Source organism: Podarcis erhardii (assembly GCF_964252035.2).
Source record: "Podarcis erhardii genome assembly, chromosome: 14".
Classification (NCBI taxonomy): domain Eukaryota; kingdom Metazoa; phylum Chordata; class Lepidosauria; order Squamata; family Lacertidae; genus Podarcis; species Podarcis erhardii.
In genome coordinates, this window is record NC_138503.1 from 32396887 (window position 1) to 32424325 (window position 27439).

At 45.6% G+C, this 27439-nt stretch overlaps 1 long non-coding RNA gene across 1 annotated transcript in view; it reads right to left on the minus strand.

The window, feature by feature from the left end:
* Positions 1-23901: 23901 nt before the first annotated feature.
* The window catches only part of LOC309329509, a 219638-nt gene continuing 216100 nt past the window's right edge, over positions 23902-27439 (minus strand). The window contains exon 2 of the long non-coding RNA XR_014151190.1: positions 23902-26428. This is a non-coding gene — a long non-coding RNA (uncharacterized lncRNA). The remainder of the gene's footprint in view (positions 26429-27439) is intronic.

Genomic DNA, 27439 nt, shown 5'->3' on the forward strand with positions numbered 1-27439 from the left:
GTTAATTTTTAATATTTATGACCTGAGACTCTTGCCTCTCCTGTCTCCAATACACATTGCTCTCCATTATATTCTCCCTCCAAATGCTGGAGCTATGTGTATAGACTAGTTTCCTCCAATATGGTGTCCTCCTCAGGGATAAGCATTGGGACCTGGGCTTTTTGATCTTGTTCTCCAAACTGGGTGAATGGACAATAAATGGCAAATGAAATCAGTGTAAGCAAGTGTAAAGGCAAAAAATCCCTGCATTCACATGCACACTTATGGGGCTTAGACTGGCGGTGAATGATGTTGCAAAGGTCTTGGGTTCGATCCCCAATGCTTTTACCTGGAAGGATTCTGGGTAGCAGGTCCTGGGGGAAATTCATTTATTTGTTGCATTTATATCTCACCTTTCCTTCAAGGAGCTCAATGTTTTTCTGCGCACATGGTTTTCCTGTGAGTTAGGTTGGGCTGAGAGGCAGTGACTGGCCAAAGGTCACCCAGTGAGCATCATGGTTGAGTGGGGGATTTGAACCCGGGTTGGGTGGCGCTGTGGGTTAAACCACAGAGCCCAGGGCTTGCTGATCAGAAGGTTGGCAGTTCGAATCCCCGCGATGGGGTAAGCTCCCGATGCTCGGTCCCTGCTCCTGCCAACCTAGCAGTTCGAAAGCACGTCAAAGTGCAAGTAGATAAATAGGTACCACTCTGGCGGGAAGGTAAACGGCATTTCCATGCACTGCTCTGGTTTGCCAGAAGCGGCTTAGTCATGCTGGCCACATGACCCGGAAGCTGTACACCGGCTCCCTCGGCTAATAAAGCGAGATGAGCGCTGCAACCCCAGAGTCGGCCACGACTGGACCTAATGGTCAGGGGTCCCTTTACCTTTACCTACCTCCCAGATCCTAGTCCAACACTCTAACCACTACACCACATTGGTTCTCAGAGATGGTCTGCCTTTCAGAGCAAGCAATCCTGGGCAAGAGGGACAAATCAGTCTGACCTGCCATGAGGCGGCTCCCTTGATTCCTAAATCTATGGGAGCATGTTCCCCACACCATTTTTCGACTGTTAATATCAATTCTCTGCAACAAGTCCCAATTCCACGTGTTTTATTTGCACTCGCTACGAGCAAAACGCTTTACACTCTCCGAACGTCGTTTCCTTCCTGATTTATGCTTCTTTTATTATTCCCCCCAATGTCCTTCCCTCCCATTTCAGTAAAAATCACCGCCATAAATCCATCACTTCTCAGAAAGATGTTCCATAAATCTGCTTGTGTGAAGTCCCGGACTGTGCCGAAAAGTAATGCAATCTTGCTTTTCTTTTCTTTTTACACAGTATCTTGCTTTCTGCAGCCTGACATTTACCCCACCCCACCCTTTTTTTTTCTTTTCTTTTGGGGTGGAGGGGTGAGTGTTGGCAAAAATAAAATAAAACTGCAAACCCAAATCTTTGAAAACCATCTCCTGAAGTGTTTAGAGATAGCCAATATTATGTAGGAATAAATCTTTTCTGAAAAGGGATGCCATGGGGCACCCCTGACCCTCTCCCAACTTCCCCTTTCCCATCCTTTTAAAACAATGGCCCCGACTGCTCTCCTAACTTTGGGGGACCATGAGGTCTATGTAAAAGCAGGAGGTCTTTGTAAAATTCAAAACCAAGCACTCTTGACCTGGACATATTTTTTCACACACACACACAAATGAAGATCTGCCTGACTACACGTTAGAGCAACAGTGGGGAATCTCAAGCCTGGGGGCCAAATGTGCTCCCTGTCTGGCCCCTAGATCTCTTCTGAGGCCACACCCCCTCTCCATAGACCACACCCCTCACTGGCCTGCCTCTGCACTCTCCTCTCTGTTTCTACCCGGGAGGTGACTCTGAGTCCTGATAAGGCCTCCTCCTTGCCTAGGTGGCATACAGAGAGGGATGTGCAGAAACTAGCCTATTGTTCACAGGTAAAAATTACATTTATTGCCCACCCACTTTTGCCCCTCCCCCCCACTCACCACTGGCATGTGGCCCCTGGAATGTTATCCAGAAAGGAGTGTGGCCCTCAGACTGGAAGGGATTCTTCCCTTCTCTGAAACGGAGGCTGTCTTAGCTCAGGGTTGCCATATTTTGAAGAGCAAATAAGAGGATGTTCTCACAGCTCTCATTTTAAATACCCCTTCTATGTGTAGGCTATAGAAGCTGTGATATATTGCAGGAGAAGAGAAGAGGAAAGCAAGTCTTCAACCGCCGGTTATGTCTATTTCTCATCCAGAAAGTACAGCCAGAGACATTTTGGCAAATATAAAAAAATCCACCCGGACAGAAATTTAAACCCTGAAAAAGAGGAGGTATCCTGGAAAAAGAGGACATTTGGCAACCCTATTAGGCACACATGCAGTGTGCCTTTAAAAAAAAATTTAAAAATCAAACAGGTTTACCTCCACGCACACACTTTGCAGAAACAAAACAGAAACTTTAATTGTAGAAATGTCTAAATCCTTCTTTTGGAAAATGCAGGGGTTTTTTTATTATCTTCCTCCCTGTCCTGAGACAGTTTGAAAGTGCCAGACTCCTGCAGTCGCAGCCCGAGGCTCACAGCCATGACCTTGGATGACTTTGAGCTGCTGCAAGCAGGGTTGCCGATCCAGTGATGTCACCTTTTGGATCTCAGTTCATCATCAGGTACTCTTAGCTTTTGGCAGGCCAACCAACATCCGAACAGCCGGCCAAGGTGGCCACTAAAATTAGTATCAAATCTCACGAGTGTCTCGTGTTATGTGTGATATATATATATATATATATATATATATATATATATATATATATCTCCTATATTATTTCCATTGGATCTAAATTGCTTTTGTTTCTGTCCAGCTCTCAGGGGAGAGCAGTTCAATAATCCTAGCACTGCACTGGGAGAGCAGAATCCCAGTATAGGAGCTGATCTTTTGTATTGGGGGAGAAAGTTTCAGACGGCTTTGTCAAGACTGCTTAGGGAAACGGCTGATGGGATTAAGCAGAACAGGCTCCTCAAACAGTAACATCAAATGTCACTTGGAGACCTCCATGATTTAACCTTCATCAATCATATCTCTGTCAGGAGCTCATCCTACACTCGAGTAGGACCCTGGCAGAAACACATGCCCGACTGGCATGTTCCCTCCCTCCTGGTCGATCGTTTGGGAGCTTCAAAAGCTTTCTTCAGGCTGAACATCTCAGCGACCGATGCCAACAGACACCGGCACACTTAGGGATCCGCAGAGTTTGAGCATCATGTGTAACAGGTCTCAGCAACACAGCATTTTGGCTAATCTACTTTATTTACATATAAACACACACGGAGCACTGCAACATGGCTCCCTCTCTCTCTAGCATCAGACAGCAAAGAGAAAAAAACAAAGGATAATAGTCCCACTTCACAGAACACAATAACACAAACATCCTGTCTCCGTCACTTCCCACTCTGTGGAGTCAAAACATACACCGTCATGTGATAGACAACAATCCCATGACTGCAATCATGGAGCAGGAATTCTAACAATCTCCATGAATAAGACATGGAAAAGATCAGTCCTCCACAGCAGCATCCAAACTCAAAACAAAATTGTTAGTGATTTCCAGAAATCTGTATTTAGAAGCATGACTGCATCCGACTGTGGAGACACGAGTTTAGCCACCATAGCTAGCAATCAATGGTAGATTTCTCCTCCTCCATGAATCTTCCAATCCTCTTTTAAAGCCATCCAAGTTGGTATCCATCCCTGCCTCCTGGGGGTATGAGTTCCATAGTTTACTCCATAGTTTATTTATTATTTATTTCATAAAATGTATATCCCGCTGGTTTGTTTAAAACAACAACAGCAGCCTCAATGAGAATTACGAAAAGAAGTAAAATGACTAGTAAAAACAATTAAAACATTCAAAAACTAAAACTAAAAACACATCAGAATTATAGATAACCGGAGTAGGCTTGTCGAAACAGCAGTGTTTTAGTAGGTGCCTGCCAGATATCAATAGGCAGGGAGTTCCAAAGTGTAGGTGCCAAGTTGTTAAGGGCTTTATATACTAATAGTAACACCCTGGACGCGGATGGCACTGTGGTCTAAACCACTGAGCCTCTTGGGCTTGCTGATTGGAAGGTTGGCAGTTTGAATCCCCTCGACGGGGTGAGCTCCCGTTGCTCTGTCCCAGCTCCTTCCAATCTAGCAGTTTGAAAGCATGTCAGTGCAAGTAGATAAATAGGTACCGCTGTGGCGGGAAAGTAAATGGTATTTCCGTGCACTCTGGTTTCCATCACGGTGATTCCATTGCTCCAGAAGTGGTTTAGTCCTGCTGGCCACATGACCCAGAAAGCTGTCTGTGGACAAACGCCGGCTCCCTCGGCCTGAAAGCGAGATGAGTGCCACAACCCAATAATCACCTTTGACTGGACTTAACTGTCCAGGGGTCCTTTAACTTTTTTACCTTAGTAACTCCCTGAACTTGAACCTACAGCAGATCAGCAACCAGCGCTGATCTCTGAGCATAGCTGTCAACTTTTGCCTTTCCTTGCGAGGAATCCTATTCGGAATAAGGGAATTTCCCTTTAAAAAAGGGAACAGTTGACAGCTATGTCTCTGAGCATATGCAGAATTATGGAAAGAACGGAGATGACTAATTTAGCTCTATTAATTTAAATGCGTCTGCACTGAGAATAAACAACACAGCAACAATGATGATTATTTTCCTGCATTGCAGGGGGTTGGGCTTGATGAACTTTGAAGTCCTTTCCAACTTCATAATTCTATTATTATTATTATTATTATTATTATTATTATTATTATTATTATTATTATTATTATTATTTACAGGTAGCCAGCCGTGTTGGTCTGCCTTAGTCAAAACAAAATAAAAAAATTCCTTCCAGTAGCACCTTAGAGACCAACTAAGTTAGTTATTGGTATGAGCCAACTGGTAACTTAGTTGGTCTCTAAGGTGCTACTGGAAGGAATTATTATTATCTCTTCCCATGACAGGATACAAAGGTGTAAAAAAATAAAATAATAAAATGCAGTTAAATCACTTCTATGCTTTTGCTTTTTTGAAAGGCAGGAGGGGTCGAGATTGCCGGCAGGAGGCGAATCCGCTGCCCTCACCACCCGCCCTGCTCCTCTCCAGGCCTGTCTCTGCCTGTTATGATCCTGATTTCACGCTGCTAATGGGCCTGACATGCACACAGCCGGCAGGAAATATCGGGTGGCGGCTCTTATGCGTATGGCGAGAAGCCGGGGCTGGGTGGACCAGGCTGGAAAATGCACCTTGGAAGGAGTCTGAGACGTTCAAGGGCCTGGGCCAGCGCTTGGCATGGGTCAAGGAGAGGTCTGGGAGAGAGGCAGCCCTCCGCCATGGCCACCAGGGGGCGGTGCTGGCCACAAGCTGGGGCCTGCAAGTTCCCAGTGGTTGTTATTTCCTTTTGGACCTTCCCTGGAGAAACCCACAGAGCTGGCAGCCGGTTCTGATGCACAGACTCCCTCACCATCATCCGTCTGCAGGAGGATAAATGCAGAAAATGTTTAAAAGGGATAGTGCGGGGAGGGAAACTTAGGGGGATTTTGTAGAAGAGAATTGTCTGGTGAAGAAACCAAATAGCTCATCTCCTACAAGATCTAGAAAGTTTGTGCTCCTTTAAAAATTGGGAAGGGAGCATAGGAGTCAACTCCTAGGGGTCAAGGTCCCTTCAGGCCCCCCTATAATATTTGAGGGGGCTAGGCCCCCCCAAAGTTGATGGGCATTGCCATTCAGATGGTGTGTGCATGCCACATCTTGTGATCAGTTATACAGGGTGGGCCTTACATGCCCCCCCCATATTTTATTCAGGTTGGCACCCCTGGGAGTGAGTGTGTGTGAGAGAAAAAAGGTTGCTCCAGATATTCTCTACTTTCCATTGTTTTTGAGTTGAAGCAGGTGGTTGTGGCAAGATCAAACCCCTTTCTCCAAGACTTCCCCTTTTGCTCCATATTCCAGGGTGCAGCTTCCCCAAATGCTGCTTCTCTGAGGACATCTCCCCCCCCCCCCAAAAAAAGAAAATTAGCCACAATAGCAATCCTTCTCAATCAGAGGTTCACACCCAGTAAATGGGACTAGTTTCTTGAGCAGCTGGAGATACTAAGAATAAAAAATATAAGTTTCGGATGAGGGAGTTCTGACTTGGCTGCAGCACATGGGAGAGGAAAGGCAATACAGTCTTGGACCAATGATGCCCCCCCCCATCCCCAACACATGGTCTATAGCTTTCATTGATTTATGGGTGGAGCCATTGTGTTTTGGGTGAATTAAGTTAGCGGCTGACCACTACTGATGGGAATGAAGCTGAGCATATATGACAAGATGCGAGGCAGGTAAAGAAGCAACTGGGATGAACGGTGGAAGATGCAGGACACATAAGAGGACTTCCTTCTTCACACAGTGCATATTTCACACTATGGAACTCGCTCCTGCAGGTTGGCGACTGTGAGAGCAGGGTGCTGGACTAGATGGGCCACTGGCTGGATCCAGGAGCCAGGTTCTTCTGGTGTTGTTTAGCAGGCACTGCCTGATTTTCATCACTTTTGCTCTGTAAACCATCAGCTGCGTAGAGAGAAGCCCCAGTGATCAGCTGGTTGTCGGTGTGCAACATTTTGTAAACATGTTAGGGCATGGGTAGGCAAACTAAGGCCAGGGGTCTGGATCTGGTCCGTGGGCGATCCAGGAATCAGTGTGTTTTTAGATGAGTAGAATGTGTCCTTTTATTTAAAATCCATCTCTGGGTTACTTGTGGGGCATAGGAATTCGTTCATTATTATTATTATTTTTCAAAGCATAGTCCGGGCCCCCACAAGGTCTGAGGGACAGTGGACCAGCCCCCTGCTGAAAAAATTTGCTGACCCCTATGTTAGGGGATTGACAGCTGGAGGAGACAAGGTGATGGCTCCCAGCTTCTGAGCTGGGTGGACCAATGGTCTAAGTTAGCATTAAGCATCTTCCGCTGTTGAGGCTGCTTCAGAAACACAAGGCAACCCCCTTCTGTCACCCAAGCGTTCGTCTCCCTGTTTTGATTTCCCGAGTGATGTCCATGAGTCAACTTCAGACCATGGCAGACAGCACCAAATGGGCAAGCTTGGCAATGTCTGTGAGGTGGAGAGAGGGCAGGATGTGGCTGAGGGAGAAGGAGGCTCTGTGGCTGGCCACAAATTGACAAGCCACACTTCCCCTGAGGGTTGACCTCAGGTCTTCCCCTCTGCTCTGCCCCCCAGTCAGGAATGGGAGAAGATTTCAGGCAGGGCTGATATGTGTGTTTGTGGTTTGGGGCTGTTCAAAGCTGGCTGGTGTTTTGATCCTGAATAATTTGGGCAGTTTGAAAAGAGCCACATATGTATTGTGAATGGAAAGGGGCAAGAGTCTTGGAGCTCAGACCCAGTTGGAAGGTCCTCCTCAGTCACAGTCCCCCATCCAGCTTCTTTTACCAAGCCTAAAGACTAGAAACTTGATTTTTAAAAAGTAAACATGAGATAGTTTGGAAATTGATATCTGTGCTCAACATCAGGAGTCCATATGTTTAGAATGGCAAAGTGTGGAACCACACACACACACACACACACACACACACACACACCGCCTAATATAGGAGCTAATTGAACAAAGATAACTGCCAGAAGAGGAGAAAGAAGACTTGGCTGGTTTAAACATGATGAAATGCATTGAAATCACATTATCACCCCACTGTAATTGCTCCAATATAAGCCCCGCACAACAATAAGGACTAGAAGCTCAGATTTCTCAAAGCAATTCTTCACCAAATACGACAAGAACAGACTTATCTGTGGGAGTTATCCTGAAATTGTATAAATAAAGGGCTTTTAAAAAGAAACAATAACAAGAGACTCTTAATTTATTTATTTTTGCTCTAAAGCAGTTTTTTATATATTAAATGTGTGGTTTGCATTTTCATTCTCAATCCTCCGAGCTACACAACTCACTAAAACAAAAACCAGTCTGAAAACAACGCCAGTTAACTCAACCATTGCCACAACAGTGACCGAAGTTAATATTCATAGTCTAATTTCCTTACCACAACGAAAAGGCAACACAGGAAATAGGCAACACATCTTCTTATTGTCTATAAGAAGGGTGCAAATTGGTTTTCAAGGGGGGAAGTGTTGTTGTTGTGACATCTCCTGCTTTCCTCCCCACAGCTCTGGGCTTGTTGCTCCCAGCCAGGCTCTCTCAACTCCCCTCTCTGGCTAATGGGACTTGCTCTCCAACCCCTCCAGGCCTCCCTGAGGCTTCTCCAGCCTTGGCCCTCAGTCCCGCACCCCACCGCTTGTGTCGGGTGGCAAGGAGCAAAAGCTCTCGGTTCCTGCCAAGAAATCTGTCCATTTGGCTGCCTTTGGGAGCCTGCCAAATCCTCTGCCAACTCCGAGAGAAAGAGACGAATGAAACTGCTCACAAAGGCTGGTTTATAGGAGCGGACCAGGCACCTGACATTTGGGGAGTAGCTTACGTTACTCCCTTAATCTCCCCCATTTGAGTTTAATAAAAAAAATAAAAATAAAAAAGAAGTAACATTTTAAAATAATAAAAAGAAGAGTGGATAGCAACAGCTGTGCCTGAAGCTTTCCAGGAGATGAACTCATGGACAACTGTTCAAAATAACTTTATTCGTATGGCTATTAGATCAGGCCTCAGGGGAACAACCAATTAACTTGGCTGGTGGTAGTCAGACTAGGCCAGCGTGGAACTGGAAACCCGGGGACTGGGAAAAGGCAGGAGGGAGAAGGGACGGATGCAGGAGATGGCTTCACAATGATGGATCAGGTGGAGTCTTGTCCATCAGCTGTTCAGCTCATAGATGGTCTGAGTTGCATAAATGAACACAGAGGTTTCTGGGACAGAGGTAGCTCCTCTCATGTTTCCAGAGCGAACTCGGTTAGTTCAAGGGGCATAGGAAGAAGAAATAATTGGTGAGGAAGGGTTGAGATGCAACTGGAGAGCTGCATAAAGAAATGTTTCCCCCATATTTTTCAGCTGGGCTTGAGGGCTGAGTCTCACCCACTCCCAGTTAGAATCTGAGGCTGTCTTAACTCCAAAGATATGTAACCAGAAACAGCTACTAAGCCTCATCACTGCAACTGCAAGGTAATTCAGTTAAATTGGCTTCCCCCTCTCTGTCTCTTTCACAAGGGGCACCCCTGCTCAAAGGATTAAGATGTATATAGAATTTGCATGTGCTAATTTATATGTCTAGATGTGCATTTAGAAAATTTAGGTCTCTTTTTATTCAATTCCTTTTGTTTGCAAGCATTTATTCATCCTTAGGGGTTGTATCGAACTAAGTTGTCGCAGAATGACTTCTGCTCACGCAACAGAAATTCCTCTCCTCTCCCTCCATGTGCCTTTATGAACCTCCCTGCCAAATCTGCTCCTCCCCACAACTCTCTGGAGCAGATCTGAGGACAGTGCAGGTGAAAGGGAGTGAGTGGAAGTGTTGGTGTGTGAGTGGAAGCTGTCGCGCGAGCGGAAGTCCTTCCGCTCTTGCATTGACGGAGATGGATTCAACCCTTGATATTTCAAAGGAATTTCAAAGCGGTGTACAGAGCCCGGTTTATTTATTTTGTTTAATATCATTTTGTTGCTGCAATTGTGAAGCATCTGCTCTTGTCAATTTACTGCAAATCGCTAAGAGATCCACCAGTAGTTTCCAACTGACCTTACCCCCCCCACACACCATTCCTACAGATGTGCAAATACCTCCTAACAGAGGGGATAATGTTTTAAACAAACACAGAATGGGATGGGGCTGAAAGATCTCTGGTGGGCAAAATCAACTGAAGAAGAAGAAGAAGAGTTTGGATTTGATATCCCGCCTTTCACTCCCTTTAAGGAGTCTCAAAGCGGCTAACATTCTCCTTTCCCTTCCTCCCCCACAACAAACACTCTGTGAGGTGAGTGGGGCTGAGAGACTTCACAGAAGTGTGACTGGCCCAAGGTCACCCAGCAGCTGCATGTGGAGGAGCGGAGACGCGAACCCGGTTCCCCAGATTAGGAGACTACCGCTCTTAACCTGCTCTGAAAGGAAAGGACAGGCAAAAACACCCCCTTCAGTACTTCCTTCAAAGAGGAAAATTGTACAGAGCCGGATTTGGGAAGGGTCATAGCTCAGAGGTAGAAAACTTGCCTTTCATTCAAGTGGTCCCCGGTTCAATACCCTACAGCATCTGCAGGTGGGACTGGGAGAGTTTCCTGTTCCAAACTTCAGAGAGCGGCTGCCAGTCAGTGTGGACGATACTGAACTACTTGATTCCAGCAATCTTATCTGGGATGTGAGAGTTCCCCCATCCCACCCCAAAAATGCAAACAATCCATTTTGCGGTTTATTTCATTCTTTCATTCTCTCTCTATTTTTTTATATCGCCTGGACAAAACATTAGGAAATGAACCAGCCCTGCCTTGGCTTAGAGGAGCTCTTACCTAATCGGGCTTTTTTTAGCCCTCCGGCCCTATGATTAATCAAGAGGAATAAAACGGGAAGTGATAAACTGAGCGATAACACCTGCCAACATTTGCCTCATTCGCTCTCGGCCCTCCATTACCTCATGTCTTGCTGAGGGGACGAGCAAAAAAGGTCTCCCTGCAAAACAAAATGCAGCTGCCTTGTGGTGGTCGTGGCGGTGGCTGCGGTCGTGGTCCCTTCCTGGCCAACCTCGGCGCTCCCAATAGCTTAATGAATGCTGACAACACAATCTGATGTGCCTCTCCTCAGAAGTAAGAAGTAAGAACGAGGGGAGAGCAACAAGGGCTGATTTTGCCTTTATGCAGTAGGCCAGTTTCTACATTCACACTGAAACACCTCTCTTAATATTTATTTATTTATTTATTTATTTATTTATTTATTCCCCGCCTTCCACTCTGGGAGACTTCCAACAGAACACTAAAATACAATAACCTATTAAACATTAAAAGCTTCCCTAAACAGGGCTGCCTTCAGATGTCTTCTAAAAGTCTGGTAGTTGTTGTTCTCTTTGACGTCTGGTGGGAGGGTGTTCCACAGGGCAGGTGCCACTACCGAGAAGGCCCTCTGCCTGGTTCCCTGTAACTTGGCTTCTCGCAGCGAGGGAACTGCCAGAAGGCCCTCAGCGCTGGACCTCAGTTTCCGGGCAGAACGATGGGGGTGGAGACACTCCTTCAGGTATACTGGACCGAGGCCGTTTACCAGGCGAGCAAGTGACATTGTCAGAGTCTAAGGGCACATGTCAGCCAGGCAGAAATGTTCAAGGAGGGTGGGAAGACAGGTTGGGACAGGCCCTGGCTGGGGAAAGTTTCATAAGCCAGGTGGAGAGACCCCGTTGATCAAACCAAGCCTTATGAGGAACGGTTGAGGGAGATGGGTATGTTTAACACAGAGAAGAGAAGACTGAGAGGTACTATGAGAGCCATCTTCAAATATCTGAAGGGCTGTCGCATGGATGGTGGAGCAAGCTTGTTTTTTCTTGCTCCAGAGGGTAGTACCCGGACCAATGGATTCAAATGACAAGAAAGGACATGACAACTAAACATTAGGAAGAATTTTCTGAGCATAAGAGCTGTTTGACCAGTGGAATGGATTCCTTCAGAAGTTTTTAAACAGAGGTTAGATGGCTTTCTGTCAGAGATTTTTAAAGCTGTGATTCTGGAATTCCAGGGATTTGGACTTTGGATCCCTGTAATTCTATGGAACTTTGCTACTTATTCAAATGTTTCTACCCCACCAAGGCAGCTTGCTAATCGTATCTCATACCAGGGTGGGATCTGGAGTAAGGTATCTGAAGTAAATGGTGAGGTGGTTCGCTTGGGCACAGGTAGGTCTTGGAGTCAATGGACTCAACCTTTCCAGGGCTTCAGACCAGCACTTTAAACCGAACATGGAAAATAATAGATGAGGTAAGATTGGAGTGTGAATGGATGGGTCCAGGTTTCCAAAAGTCCTCCCAGAGAAGCCTTAGCCCTCTGGGAACAGACTGTACTGACAGGCACCATATCCCTGCATGATGGAGCAGTTAAGATTGTTGGGCCAGGACTGGAGAGACCTGCACAGCCTGGATGACCAGTCACTATATTTCAGTCTAGCCTACCTTGCAGGACTGTTGTGATGATGCAGTGGCGTAGCGTGGGGGGTGCAGGGGGTGCCGGCCGCACCGGGCGCAACATCTGGGGGTTAGGGATAGGGTTAGGGTTAGGGGGCGCAAATCCAGGGTTAGGGGGCGCAAATTACTTGCCTTGCCCCGGGTGCTGACAACCCACGCTACGCCACTGTGATGATGATTTGGGGGCAGGGGAGAGAGAGCTGTATAACCTGCCCTGAGATCTTTGGGAAGGATATAAATTGTTGTTGTTTAGTCATTTAGTCATGTCCGACTCTTCATGACCCCATGGACCAGAGCACGCCAGGCACTCCTGTCTTCCACTGCCTCCCGCAGTTTGGTCAAACTAAGGATATAAATATAACAAACAAACAAATAAAATAAAAACAGTGTTGTATCCAACTAAGTCCTACTCAGAATAGACCCGCTGAAATTAATGTTCCAGTATATGAGTCATGCCCATTAATTTCAGAGCCTCTGTTCTGAGCAGGACTAACATTGGCGACAAGCCCAAAACGCTATCAGCTGAAATCTTGTGGGATAATGATTTATCCAGGATGATGGAAGCATTTTAGACTGTCAGCTCTTGGTGCACCAGCAGTAGTAGTAGTAGTAGTAGTAGTAGTAATAATAATAATAATAATAATAATAATTGAATACAAGTAGTAGTACAAGTTCCTAAATCTAGCAGGATTCCGTCCTTTGTGAACCTTATGTGACATAAGACATCAAGGACTCAGCTATACAGTGGTACCCCAGGTTAAGAACTTAATTCGTTCTGGAGGTCTGTTCTTAACCTTAAACTGTTCTTAACTTGAAGCACCATTTTAGCTAATGGGGCCTCCTGCTGCTGCTGCGCCACCGCTGCACGATTTCTGTTCTCATCCTGAAGTAAAGTTCTTAACCCGAGGTACTATTTCTGGGTTAGCGGAGTCCGTAACCTGAAGCGTATGTAACCTGAGGTACCACTGTATTAGTAAAGAAAAAAAAAGGTTTTAAATGCGTTATAACACTGTGACACCAGATGGCACTGTGGAGTTCCATCTTTCGGCAACATGATTTCCCATTATAAGGTTTACAATGTGTTTTCCTGAAATGATTTTAATGTGTCTAGATCCAGCCCTAGTCTTGCATCCTGTTCTCACAGTGGCCACACAGATGCCTGTGGGAAACCAGCAAGCAGGACAAGAGCCCCTCCTGTGGTTTCTAGCAACTGATACTCAGAAACATTGCTGCCTCTGACCAGGGAGGCAGAGAATAGCCATCCTGGCTAGCAGCCATGGATATCCCTCTCCTCCTGCATGAATTGGCCCCATCCTCTTTCAAAGCCACCCAAGTTGGTGGCCATTCCTGCCTCCTGTGGGAGCGAGTTCTAGAGTTTAGAAGGACTTCTTTTTATTTTTACACAGTCTTTTAAACTTAGAATCATAGAATTGTAGAGCTGGGTCCCAAGGGCCATCTAGTCCAACCCCCTGCAAAGCATGAATCTTCACTAAAGCACCGATGACAGGTGGCCATCCAACCTCTGCTTAAAAACCTGTGATGAAGGAGAGTCCACCACCTACTGTGGAAGGCCATTCTACTGTCAAACAGCTCTTCCTGTCAGAATGTTCTTCCTGTTTAGTCGGAATCTCCTTTCTTGAAGCCATTGGTCAGAGTTGCACTGCTGATATGGGCTGTTACTCAATGACACTTAGTGAGATTTGTGGGCTCACAGGCCGTCGCCTCTGTTTTCTGGTCTCTCCTTTCCCTCAAGCTGCATTGAAAAGAACATATTGCACTGGGTACATCAGAGGAGCTAGTGAGGGGTGGGGGGTGGGGGAATCTTCGCATTTTAGATTCCCAGACAGTAAAATCAGCATCTCCACTCCACTGACGTAATCTCAGGGAAACGGCACTCCAAGGCACTGTTCTTGGTGGCGATCAGGGGCTGTGCTAAGAAAAGAAATGAAACGGATCCAAAACTGACGCTGGAACTGAAAAATATTCAAAAGGCCGCAGGTGAGGGGAGCAATTTCAATCTCCCGGGAACCTCTTTATGAACATTCCCTGACAAATCGGCAATCCAGTAGCCTTCGAAACCAAGACGGACATGTGAAAATGCTGAACTGCAATGGATCAAGAGGTTGCAGATTGAACTGAGAGAAGATGTTGTTTTTAGCAGATTTTATATGTTAAATGGCTTACCGACGCCAGGATGCCTGTGTTATCAACAACTGTTTTGTGAATTACCATTGTATCTTACATAAGGGTCACTGTCTGTGCTTGAATGCATTTCATTTCCTTCTCTGACCTCCCTGTTGACACTTTCCATCGGGGCACTCAAGGGAGGGTGGAGGGAGGCTGGAGAGGGGCATGGCCCATGGAGAGAGCCAAACAGAGAGCACGCGGGGGCCACATCAGACTCCTGGGCCTGAGGTTTTCCTGATCTCACTCAGAATCCTGTTTCCAGCATTAGCCGGTTCAAAAACAGGGAACAAACACTCAGAATAGCCAACTCTTGCTTGGCTTTCAGCATTGGTTATTTGGAGGTATACTTTGCTTGTACAAGGCCCACTTTGCTACTGCAATAGATAGGGTAAAGGGACCCCTGACCATTAGGTCCAGTCTGGACGACTGGGGTTGCGGCGCTCATCTCGCTTTATTGGCTGAGGGAGCCTGCGTACAGCTTCCGGGTCATGTGGCCAGCATGACTAAGCTGGTGAACCAGAGCAGCACACAGAAACGCCGTTTACCTTCCCACTGGAGTGGTACCTATTTATCTACTTGCACTTTGACATGCTTTCAAACTGCTAGGTTGGCAGGAGCAGGGACCGAGCAACAGGAACTCACACCGTCGCGGGGATTCGAACCGCCGACCTTCTGATCAGCAAGTCCTAGGCTCTGTGGTTTAACCCACAGCGCCACCCGCGTCCCAATGCAATAGATAGCTATCAGTAAATGAATTTCCCATGAATTTGTCTTGTCCTTTTTTTAAAAAAAGTAAACACACATAATTAAGCCATCACCACTAGTGACAGTGATAAGGCAATTTTAAGTGTGATAGTTTTGTACTATTTGCCCCACCCCTACATCTTGCACAGTACAGCTTAACTGTGTGAAAAATGTCTCCAAGTTTCCACATTTGACCTCCATGGAGTGAACCAGTGAATATGTTCCTTTCCTCTTTGTAGTTTTTGGAGTTTGGCACTCCTGGAGAAGCCTGGTCCTGCCTTAAGCTAGGACAGGTGGGAAATGGGTGGACTGATGGATTCATGAAACAGAATCCTGACCCTCCAAGTGCCCTGGAATTAAAGTGCTCCAGAAAACTATTTCAGGCTTTAATTGGGGAACTTACTGATTTTGGTGGAGTTGAACAGCTGACTGGCAGTGGGCCTCAGATGACAGAATGCTCTTTCCTGAGGCTTTTACCTCTTCAGACAAGTAGATTGTGCTTTTTCACTTTTTCCAATCAGGTTTTGCCATTTGAGAAAAGTGGCTTTTAAAAAATCCACATTGTTGGTATGGAAGCCACAGGGTGGCTGGTTGGTAGAATGACCCTCTCTTGGTGCCTCTTCTCTGAGCTGCTCTTAGCTCAGGGGTCAGCCAACTTCTTGTCTTCCATGGGGACAGTGAGAGTAGTGCTTTTTTCCCTTAAAAAAAAAAAGTTTAGGGGCACTCTCATTTTCCTACTCATATTGAAATACTGCCCCTCAATGAGGCCAGACTTAAGATTCACAAAATGTTTAGGGGTGTGCATCCCCCCAGAAAAAAAGGACTGCCTGAGAGTAATGTGTTGCAGCAATCACATGCTGGTGATGGATGCATTCAAAAGTGGGTCAGGTCATCCATTTATCTCCCCCATTCTGCCACCTACCTCCTCTCTTTCTAAGGCCTCATTCACACCATACGTTTAAAGTGGTCCCCCTTTAAACAATCATGGCTCTCCTCCCCCCAAAAAGGGAGCTGTAGTTTGCTGGAGGTGCTGAGAGTTGGTAAAGGTAAAGGGACTCCAGACTATTAGGTCCAGTCATGGCCGACTCTGGGGTTGTGGAGCTCATCTCGCTTTATTGGCTGAGGGAGCTGGCGTACAGCTTCCAGGTCCTGTGGCCAGCATGACATGGTGAACCAGAGCAGCACACGGAAACGACGTTTACCTTCCTGCCGGAGCGGTACCTATTTATCTACTTGCACTGGTGTGCTTTCGAACTGCTAGGTTGGCAGGAGCAGGGACTGAGCAACGGGAGCTCACCCTGTCACGGGGATTTGAACCACCGACCTTCTGATCAGCAAGTCCTGGGCTCTGTGGTTTAACCCACAGTGCCACCCGCATCCCAACTGAGAGTTGGTATGAGATCCCTATTCCCTCCCACAGCTATAAATCCCTCTTCACAGGGAACTCAGGGGCACAATTTTCAAGGAGGGGGCCAGGCCCCTTTCATATTCTGTGGCCTGTGGCGGGCCCCGGTGAGCCTTCCTGTGGCCACTGTGGGACGTCACACGCACACAACATCCCCCCCCTCCAAAGTTGGGTGGAACCTGGTGCATGTGCTCTGGGAATTGTAACTCGGGGGGGGGGGGAGAGAATGCATCCACTATAAAAGGCGTGTTGGAAGAGGAAGGTGCCCAAAAGATAGCAGAGCCACATGGTGCCATTTAAACAAGCAAGCAAACAAGTGAGGATGCCCAATATATAACAGGAACTTTCCAGAGGGTAGGTGCCACCACAGCAAAGGCCCAATTACTACAGCAAACGCAACAGACCTCTTGATTATATGGACTTCAAAGAAGGCCCCCACCTACAGAGTGCAGTGAGGAGTTGGATGTATTTATTCTGATTGATTTATCAGTTTATTGATTTATCTGATTGATTTGATTTACATTTATATTCCATCATAGTGCTCGCCCCTGTCCTCCATTGGTTCAGACTGTGACTGGACCAAGGTGAGCTTCATGGCCAAATGGGACTAGAACCCCTTGTCTTCCAAGTCCTAGTCTGACACTCTAACCATTACACCACAATGGTTCTCAAATAAGAAGGTGACATAATATTTTAGGTATCTTAGTCCCAAGCTGCATAGGGCTTTGTACACCATGACCAAAACCTCGAAGGTAGCCCAGCAGTTAAGAAATCTCAAAGTTTAAATGTATCCTTTAAAAATTCAGCTAGTAAAAACAACGACCACGTTATATATTGCAAAAGAGAGAGAGACGTTTTATTCCAACAAGAATATGTAAATGTAAAACTATACAACATTGTACTCTTGCAAACCCTATAAAATCCAAATGGCTATTGAAACATACAAATATGTGTGTGCAAACATGTTTGGACATCGAGTCCTTTTATTATTTTCAGATAACGCCTTAGACCAGCAACATTTATCACCACAGGCCACCTGAAAATTGCTGGGTTTTTTTGGCAAACCACTTCACGATTTCCCTGCCTATTGTAGCCTTTGCAATGTGCACTGTGCTAGATGCTGGGAGATTTTAAATCACATTCTTATTGCTTCTTTTATTTCTTATGCATTACATCTTATTTTATTACAGTTTGCATTCCATAGAATTCAAATGGCGCTACAATAAATACAATATAAAACATGAAAGATGCAACCAGAGCAGAATTAAAAGTCAATATATTTAATGCAGACTTGTCAGGGACCACCTGAATGAAGCTCTCAGACCACGGGTGGTCCATGGACGGCTGTGTGTGTTTTGCTGCCTGCATTGGCCAATCTGCCTGCCCAAGGGCCACAATGTTAGGACCGGCTCCTTCGCATCCCTGGCCCAGTGCCTCCAGCTTCACAGAACCACCCTTTGTTGGGAGGCGGGCAGAGGGCACATGCTGGAACCCAAGGAGGCATTCGCCGCACGGCTGGCGTTGAAGCTCGCCAAGAACCAACGGCCATTTGGGGGGGGGGAGTGGAGTGGAGATTGGAATTCTAAGCACAAGTGTGAGCAACTTTGTTTTTCTAATCCGGCCGGGTTCAAAGTGGATGGGCTCGCGTTGGGCACAGCTGCGGCTGTCTGAACTCAAACAGGTGACGGGCGCAGCTGTCTTCCTTTTCAACTGCTCCAAAAGACGGAAAGTGTGTGTGTGTGTGGATTTCACTATTTCCTCACTACATTGCTCATTAACCCCCGAGAGTCCTCAACGCCATGCTTCCTAGACTCCAGAACCCCTTGTCTTGGATCGGGGCTCTACTCCTTTCCCCAAGAGAAGCACTGATGTGCTTTCTTATATTCTTCCCTGAAAAGCGATTTCATCTGTGTTTGTTTCTGTCCGTTTCTGCCTAGTAAAGCGAAGCAAAAAAGGAAAAGGAAAATGGGGAAAAAAATAAGAGTACATTCCAGTGGTTTGAATTTGTGTCTGGCCGATTGCTTAAGCCATTCCTGAGCACTGGAAAGACCCAAGAGGAAAACGTTGACCTTCGGAGTGAAGTGGGGTGTGTTAAAGGTCACTGCCCTTTCTCTACAATGTCTTCCTCAGATCAGCAAAGGAGAAGGCACCTGTTCCTGTAGGCTCTGACCACAGAGATGAAGTTGAGAAGACATCAGGACATGGGAACATTTTGTAATTTGTTCCCATAGCCCAGTATCTTCTCAGCTTCCATCTTCCATGCTTCTTCCCACAGCCTTGGAAAGCTCCGTCTGAGCACCTTGAAGCTTGCTGGAAAGAAGGCTGAGAATGAGCTCCGAGGAGGCAGTTCCTCAGAAAAGCTGTAGGCCTCTGAATTTTGCTTTGCAGGTTTGAATCTTCCTTCTGCAGGTTGGGAAGGGACATAGTTTCTGCTTTCCATGCAGAACATCCCTGGCTCATTGCACAGTGATGGGAAGTTGGAAACTAATAAAGAGGCTTCTGCACTTTGTATTCCCCAGCTGTCCTTTTATAGAACCGTTATTTGCAATACACATAGTGAAGTTCAGGTGGGCAGAGAGTTCTTGTGCTCAGGTCTTGCTGAGGGCACCTGATGAGAACAGGAGGCTAGACTAGATGGGCCACTGGCTTGATCCAGTAGACAGGGTTCTTCCGATGTTCTTAAATCCAAACAAGCATGCATTGTGGCCAAGAGACAAATTGAGAGGAGGGCTATGTAGACATGGGTTTTTCTGAGTTGCTGGCCTCAGAGATAGATGGATGAGTGGAGGACGGACTGAAACCCCTCTCCCCATCCTCTCCTGCATAACTTGATGGGTTTGTTAGCGAACAACTAAGGATGGATTAATCTCAATTTCTGGTGTTGCCCTTCTTCACCACATTTTGGCATCAGTTTGCTATTTATTTATTTTTAAAATCCTGGTGAAAATCTGCCCGCATTTTGGTGAACATTTTACATAACACGACCATTTTCGCAAGCCATTGCCCGTTAACACAATGCATCTTTGCATGTTATTTCCTCCAATATGTGCATTTTAATGCACATTTCCCCCTGACACGTGGATACTTGTGCACGGTTTTTGATCGGACGACCAAACTCAGAGCAGTGTGAATTTTGTAAGGTAGCTCGATTTTGGACCATTCAAGGAATTGATTTGGAAGCTTAGTGTTCCACTGTGAACTGAGTCAAATTCTTCCCCCTCCCTTGTGAATATGTCAGGATTTAACCAATGCAGATGTCCACATCAAAGATTCCAGCAGGTAAACCATTAAGTTTTTGATTTGGATCAGCCTTGGGATATCATGTATGGATAGGAATACCATCAGGCATCTGGGCATTTTAATATTTTCACAGTCAGTCGTTGTTTGAGGCTTCAGTCATCTTTGGGTATAACACTCCCTGGATTTCTCCTGGTTGCTGCTGTTCAACTGTTGCTCGTGTCCCCCCCCCCAGTCCATGCAGCTGCAAAGATGACGTTGAAAGGACCAGCTTACTGATTATTTGTTTCTGGAGTTGCATAATTCCCCCCGCCTTCCTTGGCAGGCATTCATCTTGATAAAAGAAACTAAAACGGGGGGGGGGGGGATGATTGGAAGCCGGTTTGAAAAGGAGCAACAAGTGTTCTGTTTAAAAAAAAAAGAAAGAGTTCGCTCCCCCCCCTTCCCAGAAATGGAACATGGGCAGCTGTCCCTTTAAATATTAATCAGTGCCTCATTGAGATGCAAATAGGTTAATGCCAAATAACACGGCTGCAGCTGCAGGGAATGGGCAACGGTCGGAGCTGACCTTCTTCTGGAACTGGAATAATGGTACAGGTGCAGGACGACAGCACCACCTTTTTCTTAATAAGGCAATTTGTGTGCCTCTGCCTTTCAAGGGGAGGGGTGAGAGACGCTGGGGAGGGGGCAACTATCTTGCGGCTAAAGCAAGGTGCTAATTTGGTGAACATTTTACATAACACGACCATTTTCGCAAGCCATTGCCCGTTAACCCCTGGAGGGTCCAGGAGAGACATGAGAGCTATCTGCACATAACGGAAGAGCTGCCACAAAAGTAGTGGTGGAGCCGATGCAATTTTTGTTAGGGGAAGGGCCAGAGTTCAGTCGCAGAGCACCTGCTTCTTACATTCTTTTCTTTTTTAATAAAATTTTTATTATATTTTCAGTTTACAGAAAGAAAAAAGAAAAAGATAGAAAAGAAAAAAAGAAAAATAATCCAACTTTCAGAGTACATTTTTAAGTTGTTAACTGAACTTCCCCACATCTCCCTCACCCTGCGTTCTTTACAATAAAACATATCAGCAAATTATTACCTTGTTTCGTGTCTTATTTATATCTTTCAAAATATTTTACTTCTAAATTTAAAGTACCTTTTGTCAAATATTTATACCTTAAAATAATGCAAATAATAACTTTAAATTTCAACTTTTTCTTACTTATGACTTAACTTTCTGTTTTCTCAATCTGGTTGCAGGAGCTAAATTTTCCAAGTCATGCAGATTCTTAACATTCATACAACTTATAATGTTTTTGTAAATAGTCCTTAAATTTTTTCCAGTCTTCTTCCATTGTTTCTTCTCCCAAATCCCGGATTCTGCCAGTCATTTCAGCCAGTTCCATATAGTCCATCAACTGCGTCTGCCACTCTTCCAGCGTGGGAAGATCTTGTATCTTCCAATATTTTGCAATAAGTATTCTTGCTGCTGTAGTTGCATACATAAAAAATGTTCTATCCTTCTTTAGCATTCACTTCTCCACATTTTCACATCTGTTTGCAGTTTTGTTTTGTTTTTTAAAAAGAAATGTCCTCATGAAAATTTATGTAAATTGAATTTTTGTATGCAATTTTGCCCAATATACACATTTTTTTGCAAAGCAATTCTCCCATATGCAATGCATTTTTGTGTGCTCTTTTCATTAATATATGCATTTCATATGCAGATTTTGCCCTAAGATGTGCATATTTGAACACATAACTTGGCTGGAGAACTGAGGTGCAAAATTCAGAGAAGTGCAAATTTCATAAACTGACAGGGGGTGGTTTGGTTTGTGTATTGTTTTGGGAAGTGGTGGTTCACCTTTCCATGTGAACTGATTTGAATTCTGCCTCATTCCTGGTCTCACGTCATTCTCTGCCAATCATCTGGACCAGTGAGGGTGGGGCTAACACCTCACACATCCGGACTATAAAACAAACTTCAATCCCATCACCGGCCTCATTTGAATTCACTCTTAGAGAGAGCAGGGAGGGCATTTCTAGTCAACTAAGTCTGATTCAGAGTAGACCCACCAAAGTGAATGGACCTAACATTGCCATCTTCATTCATTTCAGTGAAATGAAGCGAAACATAAGCCACATTCACACCATCCATTTAAAGCACTAGCATACTGATTTAAAAAGTCATGGCTTCCCCCAAAGAATTCTGGGAGCTGTAGTTTCTAAAGGGCTTGGAGAATTGTTAGAAGATCCCTCTATTCCCCTCCCAGAGCTACAATTTCCAGATTTCCCTGGGGAAAGGGATTGATGGTTAAACCCCTCTGGGAACTGCAGCTCAGGAAGGGGAACATGGACCTCTTAACAATCTCAGCACCCTCAATGAACTACAGCTCCCAGGATTCTTTGGGGGGAACCATGACTATTTAAAGTGGTACCATAGTGCTTTAAATGTATGCTGTGAGTTGAATTCTACCCAGAGTGATTATATTTTTACCAGCTTTTGGAATTCTGGAAGCTGTTGCGATTCTCTTGAAGCAAGGTGTGTGAGATGGTGGTTCTGGGAAATTAACATTTCATTATCTGCTCAGCAAATGAATAACTTTGCCCTGGACACCTCAGTACCAGGCAAAGGCAGCTGCAACATCCTTGCCCCCCCCTCTTTTTAAAAAGAAATCACAGAGACGGTGCTGCAGATGGCTCCTCCATCAACAAGTGCTGCAGCTGCGTGGCATTACAGCCCCTCCGCGTACAAGCAGTGTGCGAGAATGCGGACGGATGAATTGGAGAAAGGAAGAAGGAGCCTCATTTGGTCTTGTTCAGCACCGGGGGCGGGGTGGGGGTTGGAGATGCGACATTGAGGGAAGAGAAGAGACAGATAAAGAAAGACAAGGACCAGACACCCTTCCCTATACTTGGGGAGGTGGGGAGGTGGGGGGAATTCTGTCCAGTTTGCAGTTAAAGGCAAGCTTCCAAATCTGCACACTTTGAAATAATAAGCAAATTAAGTCTGAAAATAATAAATCACACCTTCAGACTCTTCCTTGTTCACTCAATGGCAGCCCAGTCCATTCAGACACCTCAAGTCACAGATTCACAAACTCTACCAGAAGCAATCTCGTTCACTGACAAAGCCCCATGGGTCCAAGGTATCTCAGGAATTGTCTGAGCCCTTCTATTCCAGCTCAGTCACTGACATCATTTGCAGGAGTGTCTCTGGTCGTTCTCCGAGTAGCTGAGGCTTGTTTGGCAATGATGAGAAACCAAGTCTTTAGTGCCATTTGCCCAGTTCTGTGGAACTCCCTGCCAATAGAGGTTCAGCCTTCTGCAGCAACTTTTAAATGCCTGAAAACTTTTCTACTCTTTCAGGCTTATGCAGCCAGTTAAGAACATAACCTTCCACAATAGTTTATTGATGTGTGTTTATAACTTCTTATGGTTTTCATTGTATGGTTTTATGTTTTTGTTGCCATAAGCTCCTTTGATTCTTTTTATGACACAGCAGTATGCAATTTTTTAATAGATAAGTATAAATAAATACATTTCAGCAGAAAATAATGATAAAGGATAAGCTGTGACTCACTGGAGGGAACTGTCCCTCCTGGGAACTTGATTAGATATTTGTTCTAAACTCGTCTTGCTTCATTTTGTAGGAATCCACGAATCGTGTCCCAGAGTATTTGGGCACTGAGCAATGAAATTAATTATTATCATCCTCTACGGCCAATTACAAACATGCATCAGCTTCCCATTAGGACACTCATGTGACCCCCAAGCCAAGGAGATAAGCAACTATACAATCTTTAGAAGACATCTGAAGGCAGCCCTGTATTGGGAAGTTGCTCTAGTTACAATGGAGTTGGCTGAAACCCTTTATTTCCACCCCTTGTTTGCTTGGGCTTCCACTCAGAGAGATGAAGATCTTGACCTTCCTTCTTTCTTCTCTGTTGGCCATCTGGCAAAAGTACCTGCAAGACGGTCACAATCCCTTTCATTCCTACACTTGTCTTTGGCTGATTTGTAGGGAACCAGACAGGGTGGGTTAGGGAGGAGGGAAAATAGAAATGCAATGAGACTTTGCACCAGACTAGCACTTAATAAATGCTAGCATGAATTAGGAAACTCCAGCATTACTGTAGGGTTGTTGAGACAGGCCAGTTCTTGAAACTGTTATGGACTACCCCAGATGGGTATTCATGAAACGCCAGATGGGAAATATATTCAAGCATTGTAATATATACAAATTATTTAATGCTTCTAGCACCAGCCCCCCAACCATGGGTTATTACAAATCTTTATGGCTACAATCAGCAAATATATCATTGACGTATATAAAATGTACATATTATAAACACTTGTGAGTATCAGGTCAGAGGCACTGATATTGTCTAAAATAATAGACATATTTTATTTCTATAACTAGAGAATAACCTTCTGGGGCGTTTCAGTAGAAGCATGTTCTTCATACAGTTCCCATCAGCCCCAGCAACTGCGATTACTGAGTGTTTTGCCCCTAAACATCTGGAGGGCTACAGGTTGGTCTATAGACAAAACAACTTCTTTGTTTGTAGAAGCGGAGCAAAGTTTTCCTCTGGAGTGACTTTCTGGATCTTATCACTAAGTCTGGGTTACGCTTTTGCCCTTCTGACATGGCCTAATTGTGCTTTAACCTCAACCAACAACTTTGTGGAGTGGATTGATACGAGAGCTGCTTAAGGTGACCACGGCTTTCACTTCCTCCTCATAGATAGGCTGCTTCATAATCTGTTGCCTATTTATTATTGTTGCTAACTGCTTGCAGGCCACATCAATTGAGCACGATCATTTCCTCCATGCAGGCGCAGAAGTCTCAGCGATGTTATCCTTGGCTATTAAAGAGCTGTGTACCCAGGGAAAGCCAAGATGGGAATTGTGCAATTTTACGTCCCTAAACAGGCTGGTGCAGAAGGACCCGTGGGGGCTCTCCTCGCTTCCATTTTTGTATCAGGCTAGCCCATGTTTTTTGTTCTCAGGCTACCTATGTGTGAGTGGGCAATTTGGCTCAATTTGCTGGGGGACAAGAAGTACTGCTTTTGAAAAGCCTTAGGTGTTAATGCTTCTGAATACCAGTTGCTGGAAACCTCAGGCATCTAGTTGGCCACTGTGAGAACAGGATGCTTGATCCTAGATGGCTTGATCCAGTAGGGCTCTTCTTAAATTCTTACATTCCAGGTGGGCCTTGAGAATTCATTAAGAGGCTCCCCCACCTTCCCTCCCAGCGAAATTTTGCACTGCGTTAATGGCTCATCCACTCACTAGTTCTCTGTAAGCAGGACCTTACAGGATAGAGCAGAGCTCTGTGCTTAAAGACAAGAACCCTGCATCAAGTAATCCAAATTTTAAGTCCTAAGGACATTGAGCGTTAAAGGGCAACACCCTCAAACTGCCACTGAAAATATCAGAAGACCATCAGATCAAAGGGGGCCCACCTAGTCAGGTACCCTGTTCTCACTGTGGTCAACCAGATGGCCCAGTTGGAAGCTCACAAGCAGGACCTGAGCACACCAGCATGGTCCTCACGTGTGATTCCCAGAAACTAGCACAAAGAGGCATCTGGAGGTTCTATTTACAAGCAAGTGGTATACAAATTTTGCTAAAAACAACCCATCGATAAATTTTTCACCAAAAGGCTCAGCACACCTCGACTGCCATTTTTATCTGTTCCATCCAGTTCTTCAGAATCTGCTTCCTTTCCCTGATTTCTAGTCTTCAAGCTCCTCTGCCATGCGTAGCTTGTCCCAAACATCTTTATCTACCCAGACACATCCTGGAGGGTGTGGGACGGACAGGGAGGCCAATATTACTTTCTTCAACAAAGCGATGAGGGTTTGGGAAGAGACAAAAAAAATCCCCCTGAGTTTACAAGAGACCAGGGAGGAGAGGAAGAGCCTGTGTTTTTACAGCCTTCGCTCCACTGTTTGGAGAATGATCACTATTTGTCTGGAATGCTTCCGGTTCTTTGCCTGCTTGGGAGTCTCTTCCCTTTCGTTCTCCCCGCAACAACCCCCCCCCCAAACCTCTTTTCCTCCTGGGCCAGAGAGAACCAGGAGACAGGACAAAACACAACACTTCGCAGCTGTGCGTCTCCTTCCTCCAGGACCTGGAGTTCACTGGCGATGCTAATTGGTTTTGCAGAAGCCATCAAGACGAACTGTCTCTGAACGCCTCTGAACGGATGATACTCCTAGCTGGAGAGGGACTCTGCAAAGCCCCACACATCTGAGTTGCTCTTCAGACCCTGAGGTGCAAAAGTCACGGTCACATATCCCTGCACTTGAAAATACAGCCCTTGTAAATGGGGTCCGCTAGAACTCAGATCTATTTGCTTGTAAAATCAGAGCTTTGAGCAGGGCAAGTCTGGGGAGCTTTTTTCAGCCTGAGGGTTGCATTCCCATAAGGACAATCTTCGGGGGGGAGGGGCAATGAGGGTACATGTCACTGGTGGGCGGTGTCAGAGGCAAAAGTGAGCTGGCCAACCAATGTGAACTTTGTACAGTAAGGTAAAGGTAAAGGGACCCCTGACCATTAGGTCCAGTCGTGGCTGACTCTGGGGTTGCGGCGCTCATCTCGCTTTATTGGCCGAGGGAGCCAGCGTACAGCTTCCGGGTCATGTGGCCAGCATGACTAAGCTGCTTCTGGCGAACCAGAGCAGCACACGGAAACGCCGTTTACCTTCCCGCCAGAGCGGTACCTATTTATCTACTTGCACTTTGATGTGCTTTCGAACTGCTAGGTGGGCAGGAGCAGGGACCGAGCAACGGGAGCTCACCCCGTCGTGGGGATTCGAACCACCGACTTTTGATCGCCAAGTCCTAGGCTCTGTGGTTTAACCCACAGCGCCACCCGCGTCCCTGTACAGTAGTTATCTTCTAGATACATACACCAATCCATTAGGGCAAGCAAAAGTCATGACCAGAGTTCTAAGACACATTCCAGCCAGGCAAAAACACCCAAGGAGGGTGATAAGCAAGGCTGGTGAGGGGTGTGGCCTGGGGAAAGGGGTGTGGCTAGGGAGGGGTGTGGCCTGAGGAGAGTCCCAAGGGTTAGAGAGGCCCAAAGGGCTACATTTATGCTAAGGTCCTGCATCCTTGGACTAGCTGGTCAGCAACCGGCCCTGCCCACATGAAACCCAGCCCACCACCCTAGGCAGCTGCCTGCTTGGAAGGGTGAGAGGGCAGCAAGCAAGTGAGTGACCTGAGATCTGTTCAAGTGTGGAAGAATAAGAGCAGTCGTGCAGTGGGAAATTCAGAAGGGCCAGGTCCCTTCATGGTAGTCACAGAAATGCCCTCTTCTAAGATTATACAACCTTCTAATATTATACAGCAATCTGATAATTATACAGAAGTAATAGTTAGAGATGCATTTCAATGCCCTGGTCACCAGCTCTGCTTTGCACCTTCCTGGTCTGGTGGCAATGTCCTGGAATGGTCATAACCATATTTTAGTGTTCTTTTAGAAGCCGCCCAGATTGGCTGGGGAAACCCAGCCAGATGGACGGGGTATAAATAATAAATTATTATTATTATTATTATTATTATTATTATTATTATTATATCTTTTGCAGGCCTGGATGAAGGAATGTTTATGTCTGTATATATACCTATAACCTTCTGCATAGCTGGAATGTAATATTGTGTTCTAATCTTGTATTTTAATTGTTGAAACCCTTAGGCTGAAGGGTAATAATTTGTAAATAAATAATAATAATAATGTGCTTGC